This window comes from Monodon monoceros, unplaced genomic scaffold (assembly GCF_005190385.1).
Source record: "Monodon monoceros isolate NGI ecotype Baffin Bay Population unplaced genomic scaffold, NGI_Narwhal_1 Super_Scaffold_22, whole genome shotgun sequence".
NCBI lineage: Eukaryota > Metazoa > Chordata > Mammalia > Artiodactyla > Monodontidae > Monodon > Monodon monoceros.
Window position 1 is genome coordinate 1,929,966 of NW_021703779.1, and position 12,499 is coordinate 1,942,464.

The window sequence follows — 12,499 nt, forward strand, 5'->3', positions numbered from 1 at the left end:
ATCAATCAAAATGAAGGCTCATTAGAATAAATAGGTTCAATATTTCTTAAAAATCACAGTATCATATTACTTTTCCTTGTAGCCATTTTCCAAATGGTCTTCATATTGCCACATTAATTAATCATTGCTTGGAACACGTTTTTACGAATTCCATGAGTTCCTCCCAAAAGTTTTATCCTGCCATGTGCTTTACTCACCACAAAATTGTGTGTGTGTTTTGCGGGGGCGGGGGTGTGTGTGTCAAAATCTGGGTCTAGGAGAGTGTGTGTGTAGCACGTGTCTCATTCATCATGCATATTACATGCATCGCTCCATCCTCCCCACAGGGCTATTTTTTAAAATTAAAGTATAGTTGCTGTACAATATTATATGTTACAGGTGTACAATATAGTGGTTCACAATTTTAAAGGTTATACTCCATTTGTAGTTAATTATAAAATATTGGCTATATTCCCCATGTTGTATAATATAGCCTTGTAGCTTATTTTATACCTAATAGTTTGTACCTCTTACTCCCCTACCCCTGTATTGCCCCTCCCCCCCTCCCTCTCCCCACTGGTAACTGCTAGTTTATTCTCTACATCTCCCACAGGACTCTTTTTTTTTTTTTTTTTTCCACAGGACTCTTTTTATCTCCACTTTACAGAGCAGGTAACTGAGGCTTAGAATGGTTAGATACTCACATGGCTAGTTGTGGGCTTAGCTGGAATTCAAAGCCAGGTGGTAGGACCACAGAAACTGCCATGCAACCACTGTGCTGTAACACCGCATCCCATTTGAAGGGAACAGCTGCAAATGAGCAGATGAGACCCGCTTATCACACCGTCCCAAAGACTGTGGTCAGATGAGACCCACTTATCACACCGTCCCAAAGACTGTGGTCGCTTAACTGCGCTACGGTTAGAAATATTCCCCATCACATCCATGGCAGAAATCGTAGAAAATGGCATCTGGATCAAGCCTGTGCAAGTGGAAAACAATTTTAAATTATGGGCGTACAAATTAGGGAATTTAATTCTTAATGGGTAGAATTATTAGATTTTATTTCTGCTGCCCCTGAAAGAGAAGGGGAAAGGATCAGAATCTATGCTTGGTGTCAGAGAAATCTGGCAGGGTCAGTAAACAGAGGAATAGATAGACAGTGCACCTTTCACGTGGCAGTATGGTGGGATGTGAGAAGGGAGGAATGGAGACAGGAGTGAGAGAGGCAAAGGTGCATGGCACATGCTTAGTGGAATTTGGAGAAAAGTAATGCCTTATGGAAAAAGTGCAAGGAATTTGCCACCCCTGATGATTTCCTTAATTCCAGGTCATTAGTGGTTCTCATCCTGGACTGCATATTAGAATCCCCTGGAGAACTTTGTAAACCTGCCAGTGCCTAAGCCCCAACCCTGAAGAGTCTTACTGGTTTGGTCTATATCTGCACTGTCCAGTACAATAGCCAGTAGCCACAGTGGCTACGTACATTTAAATCAATGAAGGTTAAATAAAATTAAAAATTCAATGACTCTGTTTCGCTAGCCCCATCTCAAGTGCTCATTAGCATGGGTGGCTGGTGGGCAGCATATAAGACTGTACAAAAATTTCCATAATCGCCGAAAGGTCTATTGGACCTCGTTGGTCTGGAGGCGGTCGCGGGCATGAGTAGTTTTGAAAACCGCACCAAGTAATTCTTTTCTCTTTTTAATTGAGGCATGCACTGAGTAATTCTAATGCACAACCAGGATAGAGAACGGCTGGTCCTTGTAGAGTTTGTTCTAAAATTTATCACCACCTGCATCTGAACTGATTTTGCTTTTGAAGCAACTATTCCAAGGATATTATTAAAACTAGACTTTTTCTCTGCAGTCAAGTAATGTAGAGGCATATACTTTTATTTAAAACAGCTTGCTTGTTCATATGCTATACGAGTAAAGATTTAGGTGAGTTAACTACCAACCTTCGACTGAAAATGTGTAAGTTGCCTTTTCCCACTTAGGTTGAAGTATTACAACAATTCATGCCGATTTTTAACTACCTGTTGAAGGAGTTTAATAAGATAAATTATCTTAAACTGGAGCTGAAAGTTTTATCGTCAGCATCTCACATCTTGGGCAATAGATTAGAGGTGACTGATGTTTATGCATTTGGTGATACTCCAAATTAATTAGTTAAGGTAATAAGTGGATTAAGTCTAATGTAAGTTTTAGGAAGTTGTTTTCCTTTCCTACTAGAGAGGAACCTCAATGAGAGGAGACTTTTGCAAACTGTTAAGTGCAATTGATGAAACAAAACGTTGTCAAATGTAGCATTGAAATGAGAAAGTGGAAAGGAATTCACTTCGGTGTTTTTTGTTATTGTTGCCTATTTTGTTTTGCCTAAGAGTTTTCAGCACAGATTTTTCCGTCTTCTAAATATGATATTCATCTTTCCTTAAGGTTTGCTTTACTTCCTGCTCATTTGTAAATATCTAATTTGGGGTTGAGTTCTCCAGCTTGGGGCAACATTTCTTCAGTATCCCTGTATCTTTTAGATAATCTTGTTCCAAAATCCATTTCTTATTTAATGAGCAGTGAATCTGCTCACATCTGAATAAATTACCTGCTCTTCAGAGAGTTTACCTGACATCTTACCCATAATGAGCGTCCTCTCATCTGAGTGTCCTTCTTGGGTGGAACCTGCAGCATCCATCCTTATAGCAGCTTTCCTGGCAATGTGGGTGGAAGAGCAGCCTACACAAGAAGTGCCACCCTCTGCATCATATTGAAACCAGTGACGTCACACCCATACATCTCTATGAGAATCAGAAGAAAATGATCTTTTGTAGGTCTACCCTCCCCAACGCATAAAATGAGATACGAACATCTCACTATACCCCTGAAGGTATTTCTCCAAGTATAATACTGGATCTGACTCCGTGGGGATCCAGATTTATTGGACGCACTGAGAGACTGTCATAAAGAAAGCATCCCTGTAGACCTCAATGTTTACTTCCTCTTGCTCTCCCCTTCCCATCTGTTCTGCACCACTCTGCATCATTCATCTTTCCTAAAACACCCCTTTCATTGTGTCACACCTCTACCCCAAAACGTAGCATGCATATTCCTCCTTGTAAAGGGTATGACACTTGGGAAGTTTCCTAAAATGACTATTTCTCTTTCTTCCAGACAGACACCAGTGCCCTGACCCTTACTCCCGGAGGTGATTGCCCGTCAGCTTTCTGTTTGTTTCCTCCTGCTTCCCTGCCTCTATTTGTGCACATCTCTGTGCCTCTGTTCCGTGAAGACTTTGGGGACTCAGCTGCCCTCCGTGCATTTACCAGATTTCTCCCAGTTACAGAGAGGCCTTCCAGTTCTCGTTGGGTGTGCTCTGTGTCCTACTTACTTTGCACACATGTCTTCCAAGGGACTCATTGAAGAAAATGTCATTGGCATGCTGTGATACAGCCTAAGGGTTAAATCTATTGCATTTGGAAACAGTTTCCAGTTACCTAATACTTGGCTTTGATGGTAGATATTTAGATCTAAAGGATCTAAAAGTTACTCTCTCTGCAAGTGGGTTACAGTAGTAGCAGGAGGATACTAGAACTTAGACCACAGTCAAGTGCTGGAGGCGGAGAGAGGACAGATAGCTATGGTTAGGGAAGCAAATGACAGCCAGGAAGAGAATACAGAATCATCCTTCTGTGCTTTTACTTGTCACCTCACCTCTGAAAGTTCTGAACAATACAAAAGTAGAGTCTGACAGTTAAACTAAAAGATCAGATTTTCACTGCAGTCTGTATCGGTATCAGAAGGATTGAAATGTCCTTAACAATTTTTTCACTTTTTTTATGCTCAATCAGAAAAAACAGCAACACCTCAAGTGCCAATTCTATGGTACCAGTCAAAAGAGGGTAATTGGACCAACGAAAGGTTTATCAGTAATAAATGTGATCTAGATGAAATTTCACTATGCCATTTTATCAGATTAAGTCATAATTCTGAAAGAGAAGACCATCACCTATTTCTAAATATTGACTATATATTATTTACAACCTGGAGGATGTCATTAAACATATATTTATCCTCTTGCTCCTAAAAGACTTTCTACACGTTCTGCAAAATGACCTATAAAGAATAGTTTTTATTTTATCGTCTGGTTGAGCAGCTACTCTCTCTCCACGTAGAACGTGAAGGAATGACCTGCCATGTCGTTCAGTGGGGAGAAGTACACGAGAGGTTCCAGGGGTAGGACTCCAGATTCAAACCGTTTAGAACTGTGATCTGTGTGTACAAAAGAAGTTAAGGGAGGTGAGGTTGACTGCCATATCACATACATCCCCAAATCTCACCATACAGTTTGTTACTCACTCATATTTTCATAGTGTGTACGATTGGTGGGACAGCTGTGTTCCAAACGAGGATTCAAGGACCCAGGCTGTTTTATCCTGTGGCTCCACTATCTTCAACACAAGAACACGTTGATTTGCTTATTCACTGCCTCATAACAAACCACCCCAACCTCGGTGGCTTAAAACAACCACCCTTTTATTTGCCAACGGTTCTGCAATCTGACCTGGGCTCAGCTGGACACTTCTGCTGGCCTTGACAGTGGTCGCTTATAAGGCTTCACTCAACTGGGAAGTTGTCTGGGAGCTGAGACATTGGGACAGCTAAGCTCTTCTCACTCTCCATGTGGCCTCTCCGCGTGGTCTCTCCAGTACAGTAGCCACAGTTATGACGCGGTGGTTCAAGGGTCCCAAGAATGGAAAAGCAGAAATTGTCAGGCCTTCTTAAGTCTTAGGTCCAGAATTATCTCACCATCGTTTCTGCCAGATTTGATTGGCTAAAGCAGATCACAGAGCTAGTCAGGATTGAAGAGCAGGGGACACTAGGGCCTGAATATTGAGAGGTGTGGTCCATGCCTGGGACTACCACATGTGGCTCCGAGAGGTGGTGTCTCCAGGTTTTTATCAATTTCATGTGAAATATTATATTAAATAACTTTAATTGAGGGTTTAAATTCCATAAATGAGTATCCAGATTACATGAACCATATTGATTATCTGCTGGAATGATGACTCTTTTCAGCATCTGAGTTTTGAGGATAGCGGAGGCGAAGGTATATCCCGTAACAGGTAAATTTTTACTCTGAATTTCTCTTTAAGTGTAATTGTTCTAGTAAAGAAAACCGTCTGACGTATTTTATTGGTTTTAAATTCTTTCCTCTTACTAAATACCAGCAGCAACAGAAGCCATGTGTGGCTTACATCAAGAGATGATTAACCTCACAGAATCCTAGTGAAAACATGTACCGAGTCCGTAAATTTTGAGTCAGTAAGGTCTTCCGTGAAATCATTTCTCAGTTTGTCAATTATAATCACAGTGATTCTTTTGTTGGAATTCACTTGAGACCACAAGAGGAGTATAACTTCATATTGACTGGGAAACAAAGATGTCCTTTTGAGTTAGTTTTGGTTCAGCGCCACGTGGAATACGTGGAGATCCAGGTAGTCAGTGATCAGGATATGTTTTAAATCTTCCCTTTTCTCTCTGCTCTTCATGGCTATCTATCTCCCCGCCACCTCCACCGGCAACCTGCACCCTCTTAAACATGGCCACGTGGTTACACCCACTCTGACCTCCGTACCCTCTGTTCAGGAAGTGAACAATTCCTCAAGGACTATTGTTCCACAAAGCGCGTAAGGTTCAGAGCATGTGTTGTAGTTGAGAATAAAGGAGAATGAAACCGTTTTGTTTTTTAATGGTTTTTTTCTAGTGTTAGAAAAAGGAAGAAGGCAGTGTTTTTAAAATGTAATTTAAGAATCGAGAATTTATCCTAAACAAAGAAAGCACCCTATGTGCCTTATCATGCTCTCAGGGGTTTTACCCAAGGCTTCCGTCATTCTTTGGTTGATTCCTAATAAGGACAGTTTGCACAGTTACAATCCAATTACCATTCGTAGATCCCTGTGGAAAAGGGGATTTTTTTTTTAAGAGGAATCTTTTCCTAACTCCAGAATATCTCTTCAATATAGTCCTATGAAAATAAAAAGCAGGAAATCCAGTTTCAATTTCTCTGCCTTCTTTTCGTCCCTCCCCCTTAGCACTGCCTTTCTCACACACACACACACACACACACACACACACTCACACACTCACACACTCACTCACTCAGCGGCACAGCCTGCCTCTGTTCTGAAGGGACAGGAACTTCTCAATGGTCCGATGAAAAGACTGCATTTTTTTGGCCCCAAGACTCATGGTAGCGGAGGTCTCTGGCAACAAAAGGTATCCTGGGAGTCACAGCTATGCCAGCTGGGCCATTTCTCAGACACTCGTTGCAATCTGCCATTTCAGGATGCATTTTTCACCAAAAAAAATAATTTTTTTCAAGCAGACTCAAGTTCCTACTACAAGCTTAGTTCAGTGAAATTAGAGAGGACAGCAAAGACACAGCGGAATGTAATTCATGGGTAAGCAATGTAAATATCCATACTTCTATTTCTTTTCCGGATACTGTGATAAAGTGTTGTGATTGTTCCACATTTGTCTTGTGATGTGGGAAGAAAAGTGGATTGATCAGTGTCTGAGATGTGTGACAGCTAAGTACGGTCTGTGCCAATAGAGATTTATGAGAACGTTATTTTTAGACTGAATGATAATGTTGGAGCAGCTTGAAATGAGCAACCTGGACCCGGAAGCAGCATGCCGTGATGAAACGGAACTGGGCTGATTTCTCCAAAGATTCAGTGCAGGCTGTTTTTCAGGTCTGAAAGGGTAAAGCGGCTTATCTTCCCCTCTAGACTTCTTGAACTTGGGGCAACATTTTAGTCGCCATGGCTCTGATAAATATGGGCTTCGGAGAACAGCTCAGATATTAGATAAGGCTAATCATAAACCGGATTTTTAAATCATCTGGTTTACCCTATTATGAGGTTATGTCTCAGAATGAAAAGACTCGGTGGCGGAAGAAGACAGAATGTGACCCTTACCGCCCAGATCCCACTCTGCTACTGCAGAGTCACCTAAACTTCTTTGGATTTTGCTTTGCTCCTTTGTAAAGGTAGGGGTTGGATTGACTTCTCAGGAGAAGTGGTGCAATACCTCTGATAGTTACCGTCTAGATTCTGGAACCTGCAGCCACGCTTCAAATTCTAATTCTGCCATTTACTAGGTGTGTGATCTTGACAAGTCACTTAAGATTTCCTCATCTGAAATATGGGGGTAATAATGGTAACATAGTCCTTAGAGTTGCTGCAAGAATTACTTGAGTTAGTATAAATAAAGGACCTAGAACAGTAGCTAGCAGAGTAGTTAGCAGTTATCTCCAAGGTCCAGTCCGTCTCTGGAGGTCTGTCGTTCTGACTTCAGTGAACTAAGTTTAATTATAGAAAGGCAAGCAAAATTATCCGCTGCTAGAGCTGTCATTGAGAAGTTTCTAATTCTTGTAAGTGTTTCCATTTTCCACACTCCTGGGATCTGTGCAGAGGCTCGTTTACCCCTTCCCCATCCAAGAGTCCAGTGAAGCTTAAAACTCAAAGTTAAATTGGTGGCTGGTAGACAAGTCCACGATTCAACTAGGGATACACAGAAATGAAATTTGCCTTTTGTTCTGACGCTTTCGCCTTTGGGAACTTTGAATATGTGGCTCTTTTCCCCTTTATGCCAACCATCGGAAAGGTTCTTTCCACTGGAAACAAGATGTGTGTGACGAGTGACGTTTGGGTTTTTTTGGTGTTGCTTTTTGTTTCTTGAGTGGTGGTAGCACAGCACTGGGTTTGACAATGTTCATTTCTACTTTGGTTTATCAATAATCCAGATAAATAGGCCATCTGCAGATAACCACTTTTATTGCAACCCTAGCTTTTACATACTTTACAGTATCCCCAAGTCTTACTGTGTCATGTGATCTCTTTACAGGTTCTTTGGGATGTTGCCCAGAGAAACAAAATCTTAGGAGAGGAGGAAAACGTTGATCCCAAAGACAAATCCTCATCATAGGTGTGCCTTTACTTTTAGTCTAGTACAGGGGTCAGCAAACTTTTTCCATAAAGAGCCAGATAGTAAATATTTTCACCTTTGCAGGCCAGACAGTCTCTGTTACAACCACTCAACTCCTCCATTGTAGCATGAAAGCAGTCACAGACAATACCTAAAGAAATGTTTGTGGCAATATGCCAATAAAACTTGATTGACAAAAACAATCAGTAGATGGGATTTGGCTCACAGGCAGTAGTTTACCAAGCCCTGGCTTGTCATCATCCCCATTTCATAGATTAGGAAAACAAAGCATGGGGAGAGAAAATAAGCTTGCTAAAAGCCACACGGCTGGAAAGTGGCAGAACTGGGATTCAAGCCCAGGCAGCCTAGCTTGCCAACCTTTGCTTTTAGCCACTGCCCCAAGCTGCCCCCGTGTCAACTCACCCCTGCCTGGGATGCTCATCTCCTGAAATCTGCCTGTCTCATTACCGCACCTCCATAAGAGTTTGTTCAAATATCACATTCGCAGTAAGGTTGCCCTGGAAACCCTCCCAGCACTCCTGATTCCCCTCACACTCCCCTGCCTTCTCTTTTTCTCTAGGCCTTATCGCCTTGTAACTTGCTGTGTAATTTACTCATTTATTATGTTTGTTTCTTATCAGTTTCCTCTACTGGCCTAGACACTCCATTGAGCGCAGGGCTCTTTGTTTTGTTCACCAATGAATCCAGGTACGTAGAATAGTGCCTGGCCTATAGAAGGTGCCGATTAAATATTTGTTGAATGAGTGAGGCGCATTTTCCCACCATGTTACTCTAACATTTTGGTACCCCTTATGTAGCAATCGATAGCGAATATACTAAGGCAAAAGGTTAAAATGGACTGCTATACCAACCAAACGTTCAGACTTTTCTAAAATTTCTGCTTTTAAAAAAAGGACCAGAATAGATAAAGAAAACAAAAATTATATACAATATAGAAGTATTAAATCTTCCTAAAGATCTGTTGAGAAGAAGTGCTCGAAGAACCAAGAATTAGCAAATGGTATTTTGTTGAGTTCATAAAGGAATAACCTCTTTTTAAGAGTCCAAACAGGGGTGTGACAGCTCTGCAGATACCCTCGGCTTTGCCCAGAAGCTCATGAGGAAAGGAGTTCCTTGTCATTGGAGATGTGTTTATTTTGGAATTATAAAGAACTAGGCAGCCCTTTTCAGAAATGTTGCTTGTGAGCCTGGTATTTAAACTTATGCCATGCTTCAGCAATTATTAATTATTAATAAATGACAGCTGGCCACAGTAGAAAACAAAAGAACTTCAGCCCCTGGCATGGTTTATGTAAATGGCATGCCACTGTTCAGACCTTAACTTACTGATCTGGTCTTTGCTTCTGCTTCTCACCTATATGGAACCACAGTCCAGCTGGCTGGCTTGTAGACACGTAGAAAAGGCATCTTACGCAGAGTGGAACCATTTATTCATGAATTCAACACACATTTCTTAAGAGTTTTTGGTGTCACTAAAACTGCCAGGCTTAAAAAGGGGACGCAAATTTAGAGGAATGATGATTAAAATTAATTGTAACTTTACCACACGTTCAGGGCTTGCTGGGAGCTAATAAGCACTCTGCAAGAAATTCACTTGCATTGACTCATACCGTCACTACAAACCTGGGAGTTAAGTCTTTTTCTTTGCTCCATCTTATTGGTGAGAAAACTGAGGCTTGGAGATGTTCTGAATCTTGCCGAAGAGCTCATAGCTATTTGAATCCAAGTCTTTACTACCATACCAGTGAGCCTCAATCTTTATTGTGCAAAGATAAGAATCACCCGAGGATTCTGGTTTATGATGAAGGTACTTGGGCCCCATTCCTTGTGACCCTAGTTCCCTAAATCTGCCTTAGAGCCCAGAAACCTGCACGTTTACAAGAATTGTCTGCAGGCCGTATTGTGAGCAGCCTCGCGTCACTTCTTGCTGGCTCACTGGGCCTTGGGAAGTTTATAGTTGGATGAGGTTAAAGAGCTGCTGCAATTAGAGATTAGTTTCAAGGACATAATAAAACAATGTGGTATAGACCAAAACCAAAAGTATTTCAATCAAGTTTATTTCATGGGAAGAATCAAGTCTGTTTGTAAAGATGCAATTTAGCTCAAAAGAATGACCTTTCTGAATAAATCCCAGATATTAGATGGTTGGTTTTTCAGTTTGCCTTTTGCTTGTTTTTTTTTTCTAAACGTGGAGACATATACTTCTGGCGGGAAGGAAATCTCTTTAGTTAATGCTGTCGGTGAGCTGTTCTCCAGTTAATCGAGATTCTGTTGTATTGAGGCTGTTTTTGCGTGCCTCTTTTAAACTGGTTTGTGTTGTTTGTGCTTCTTAATGCTAGTTCTAAATAGCTTCTATGATTCTGCTTACTGATTTCCATAATATACAGAATAATGCATGTATAATATACATAATCATGCATAGATGCATAAGAGTATATAGTGCATGGTGCATGCCTTTGATGATAAACAAAACTCATGAGTGTTACTGTCTTCTGACACCATCATTTTGAGGAGATTGTGTGTAATTTGGGCCTAACAGCAGACCCAGCTTATGCTATGCCAGGTTTTCTCGATCTCTGCATTGTGGACATTTGGAGACAGGTAGTTCTTTATTGCAGGCACAGGGGGCTGTCCTGTGTATTGTAGGATGTTGAGCAGATCCCTGATGTCTACTCACTAGTTGCCAGTAGGAAACCCCACCCTAGAGTCATGATAGCCAAAAATGTTTCCAGGCATTGCCAGATGTCCCCTGAGAGGGCAAACTCAGCCCCAAGAACCACTGTGCTATATCCTTTTGTATCGTATTGTTACCTTTTATTAATGCTGTCCCATAGTACCCGAAAATAAAAAGGATATTTTTATAACTATCAAGGGCTTTTGTCTATCCAGAAACATTTGGGTCACTTTCAACCTCACATTTATGAAATTGAAACAAATTAGAAATCATCCACTTTCAATCTGAAAAAAAAAGTCCTATGACAACCACTCAAAAACTGGATCCAGAGAGCCTTAAAATGAGTCATCCATTTATGAGATAAACAGTCATCAAAGAAAAATGCTGGACTGGAATGTGCGTTTGAGAATTGAGGAACCGCCAGAAACACATCCTAGGCTGTGCTGGTGGGCTTTGACACGCGTCTGGCGGCTTGTTTATTGCTTCATGGCCCACGTGATGAGGGTCACGAGGGCAACATTGACCTTCGTGTTTGTGTCTTCCTGCTCATAAGACATCTGACATATGAGTGTGAGTGTCACAGATTCATTATTCCTCAGGTCCGATATTTTTACACTTATTTTCTGCCCTCATATACCGGCATTTTGGGGCTCAACAACGGCTCTGTTTCAAAAGACTGTTTCTTAGCAGTTTATTCAAATCCAGAAGACATCTTCCCTCATAGATACGATATTACCTGAGTTGGTTAGTTTCCAGTTTCTTATTGAACTCATGATGTATGTGATTCATGTAGTCCCTAGACTGACAAATATTTATTGCTTGTGAATTATTTATTCTTCAGTGATAATTAATTGCCAGGTAGTATCTTGGATACTGGGAACACCCAGGTCAGTAAAGCAGACAAGCTTCTTGCCCTCACGAATCTAGCTGATGTATGTAGCTCACGATGCAGAGCGCTAGGGACTGGGTCTCTGCCACATGGTAGTAGATGCTAAATAAGTATGTGTAGCGTCCTAAATGATCCCAATCTCTTTATATCAAGGGTTGGCAAACTGCAGCCAGTGGGCCAAATCCAGCCTGCTGCCTGTTTTTGTATGACCTACGTGCCTAGAATGGTTATTACATTCTTAAATGGTTGAAAAAAATCAAAAGAATAATATTTTGTGACTTGAAAATTAGATGAGATTAGAATTTTAGTGTCTGTGAGTAAAATTTTATTGGAACTTTTGTTCACATGTGGTTTATGGCTGCCTTTGTGCTACGTTGGCAGAACTGGGTAGCTGTGACAAAGACTCTATGAACCACAGGCCTGAAATATTTACTATGTGTAACTTTCTAAAATTCTATTTAGTGGGGAAAGTGCTTTCGAAATTCCAGTCTTGGAACCTCTCCAGTTCAAATCATTGGTGGTGGTACCCGTAGTATGAAGCAGCACTGTAGCACCAGGAAAGAGGGAGATAAAAATCTGATGGGAGGTCAACACCTACTTTCTTAAGTGTCTGGGAGCTTATCCTCGTCTGAACTCAATCCCCTTGACCTTCACCAACCTTCTCTTCTAATGCTCCCTCCTACTGCTTCTCTGTTACATTTCCTATTGCTGATGTAACAAATTACCATAAACTTAAAACATGAGAAATTTAATGTCTTACAGTTCTGGAGGTCAGTGTCACTCAGCTAAAATCAAAGGCTGGAGGCTCTGGGGGAGAATGTGTGCCTTGTCTTTTCCAGCTTTTGCAAGCTGCCTGCATTTCTTGGCTTATGGCTCCTTCCTCCGTCTTTAAAGCTGTCAGCCTAGTATCCTCAAATCAATCTCTCTCTCTCTCTCTCTCTCTCTCTCTCT

At 41.2% G+C, this 12,499-nt stretch overlaps 1 protein-coding gene across 5 annotated transcripts in view; it reads left to right on the forward strand.

Annotated features, from left to right (window-relative positions):
• Nucleotides 1-12,499, forward strand: part of ARHGAP6 (Rho GTPase activating protein 6) — a 489,643-nt gene that overhangs the window by 383,121 nt on the left and 94,023 nt on the right. Inside the window, exon 1 of one of the 5 annotated variants that reach the window (XM_029240476.1) lies at nucleotides 6,292-6,436. The exons of the other annotated variants lie outside the window; for them this stretch is intronic. The gene's annotated coding sequence lies outside the window, so the exon portion shown is untranslated. Of the gene's footprint in view, nucleotides 1-6,291; nucleotides 6,437-12,499 lie in introns of those variants that run through there. 5 annotated transcript variants of the gene reach the window in all.